Consider the following 3,283-nt stretch of genomic DNA (forward strand, 5'->3'; position numbering starts at 1 on the left):
ATTCTTGCTAGGACTGATGGGAGTTGTAGTTCACCAACATCTGGAGGGCCAAAGGTTCCCCAAACCTGGTTCATGCAGTCACACTGCAGCACACTCCAGTCTAACCAGGGTATTGAAGCTGGCAAAACATAAGCTGGCAATGCTGAATGAGAAAATGGGTTGTTTTGTGAATTCAAGAAAAGACTAGAATACATCCCTCAGAGAACACTTGATAGAAGAAAATCAATGCAACCTTGGCACAAATATGACATAAATTTTAAAACACCTTGTTGGTTTTGCATAGAATGATGCCAAAGGTGAGCTGGCTTTGCACTTCCTTTACACTTCCTTCTGCACAAAAGAGGATTACCAAAACTAACATTAAGCATATCACATGCAACACAGAGAGAGATTTATTTGGAATCACTGAGTCTTAATTAGATGGCATTTTATGTTGATCTTCAATGCAATATAAATTCTTTTAATTTTTGAAACACACCACCTTGCATCTTTGAAATTACTATATTAAATGCTTCATGTAAGACTCCTTATTTGTATTCCTCACTAACAGGCCTGCAACTATAAGAAGTTTGACAGATCCTCAAATTAAGCCAACTTGGAAAAAAAGTTTTATTCCCTTATTCCCTCTTGGTTTTTATAGTTTTCTGTGGCTTAAATCTGCATTCTAACAGGGATTTTATAAAACAGGCTTTTGCAAACATCTCTCTCTTGAGAACACAACAGAAATGTATTTTTTAAATAAATTTGAAGATACAAGAATACTGGGTGTATAAAATGTGTCTGACTTTTAATTGCATTTTAGGGAATTATTTCCAGGAACACATATTTTCAATAGATGGTAGATTTGTTCCATAACATGAGGGTGAGAAAATACAGGCGTGTACAGATAGCTGTGGCTACAATGCCATCCATACATGTTTACCTGGGAGTAAATCGCAGTGAGCTCAATGAGACTTACTCATTGAGTAGACATGCATAGAATTGCGTGGTGAATGAGGTCACCTTTTTCAAGGAAACAATATCTCAAGGCAAAACACTTTAATATGTTCTATTTTGGGCTGCCCTGGACAATTATTTCTTTGTTCATTCTTTCTTTCCTCAGTATATATCTCACCCTTGCAAATGATCAGTAGGCTTCCAAAAGTAACATCACACCACTACTAAAATACACATTCAAAAACCACATTTAAAAGTAGAAGCTTTAAAAAAATGGGGAAAATGAAAACAAAGTATAAACTGAAGACCAAGGCAGCCTCTGAACAGTAAATAATGTGAATGCAAATAAAGGATTTGCATTTAAAAGAAGTAATGTGCTGCTATAAGTACATCGTCCAGGGGTAGGGAACCTGGCACCCTCCAGATGTTGTTGGACTACAATGCCTATCAGCCACATCCAGCATGGCCAATGGTCAGAAATGATGGGAGTTGTTGTCCATCAACATCTGGATGGCACCACATTGGCTACCCAAGACCTAGTCTAAGTAGTTTAAGTAAACGAAGTCAACAACTGAACCCCATGAGTTAGGATCTCAGTCTTCTTTCAGATGAGGAAGTTGAGAGAATTGTCCTATATCAAGGCTGGAGAAGAATGACTGTGTTCTCCTCATTAAAGAAAGGATTATGACAGGACCGGGGAAACTGTGGTTGTCCAGATGATGTTGAACTATGATTCTCATTAGTATGACTAATGGTCAGGTAGGATGGGAGCTGGAGTTCAGCAATGTCTGTGGAGGGTCACAGCTTCCCCATCATTGGGTTTTAGGGTAAACACTGAAAATTGACTATCTGCATCCTGTGCTGGTTTGCTTTTTAAAACAAATCACCGCAGCATATACAACTCTTGAAAACTTAGATTTGTGTAATCCGGAATCTGGTTAGGAAACTCTGTAGCTGACTTTCTCAACAGAACTCTTGGAGTTGGTCAGAAATAAGAGAAAAATAACGAAGCCCCTTTCATAAGCGTCCTCCTTAAATGTATAGTCCAGAAGAACAGGGCAATTGCCCAGTTGCCTTACCTTTAGCCTCAATGCAGGAAGTCTGGAACAGGAGCCTATGCACTTATGGTTGTATGTATGAAGACTTCTCTGCATGATTTCTGGTTTCATAAGAAAATAAGAAGGGCCTGCTGGATCAGGCAAGTGGTCCAGATGGTTCAGCATTTTGTTCTCATAGTGGCCAACCAGATGTCTAAGGGAAGCCCAAAAGCTGAGGTACCTGAGCACAAGAGTACTCTCCCCTCCTATGGTTTCCAGCTGATATTCAAAAGCATACTGCCTCTGACCGTGGAGGGAGCATAACCATCATGGCTAGTAATCATTGAGAGTCTTATCCTCCATAAATTTGTCTAATTCTCTTTTAAAGCCATAGCATGAGAACAAATTCCATAGTTAAACTATGCACTGTGTGAAGTACTTCCTTGTGTTTGTCCTGAATTTCTTAGCTTGCTCATTTGCCCGTGCCTCTTCACGTCTTCATTCAATCCCTTCCTTTGCCTCCTCACACAGCCATTTTGCGTTCTTTGCTCCTAAATTGTTCCCTACCTCCTTCCTTTTCTTTTCATTGTTTGTTTGGAAAGGCTCAGGCCCCTTAGTGAGGAACATGGACCCTCTCAGTGCAATTTTGCATGTGTCACTCAGAAGGAAGTCTGACTGAATTCAATGGAGCTGACTCCTGGGTAAGCGTGTATGGGTTTGCAGGCTTACCCAAGCTATTAAGGGTAATATCTAATCTGATTAAAGTCTACACCTGGAATTGCTATTTAAATAGAAAGCATTGCAGGACTACCATGTCTATAAATGGTTTCTTTGTATTTCACTTTGAACCTGTGGCAAGGAGCCTACCCAACTGCTGCTCTGTGGCATGTAAAACACAATTACTTTTAACTGTCACCTGCCTCCACAGGTGATCCTCAGCCTATTGCTTTCTCTTCCATTACATTATCCTTCTTAGCAGGTGGCTGAAGTAAAACCAGAAGGTGCTACTTGCCTATTAATACTCCAGGGGACAGGCACTCTAGCTCCTGCCCTTTCAAGTGTTGTTTGAAAATAAAAAACAATAGAGGGGGGGTTAGGAGAAAAGAAATGATTATATGTGCTCCCAGGGCATATATCAGCATCACAAATCAATGGTAAAGAGCACAGATCTCTCCAGGGAACCTTGTTCAGAAAGCATCGGGTAGAGGTTAGTTACCTTGTTTTGCATAAGCTATAAAATCCTTCTGTGCTTGCAACTGACTGGATTCACTTTTTACCCCCTTGACTGAACTTGCCACTCGCAACTGAAA

Source organism: Rhineura floridana, chromosome 1 (assembly GCF_030035675.1).
Source record: "Rhineura floridana isolate rRhiFlo1 chromosome 1, rRhiFlo1.hap2, whole genome shotgun sequence".
In the NCBI taxonomy this organism is placed as follows: Eukaryota; Metazoa; Chordata; class Lepidosauria; order Squamata; family Rhineuridae; genus Rhineura; species Rhineura floridana.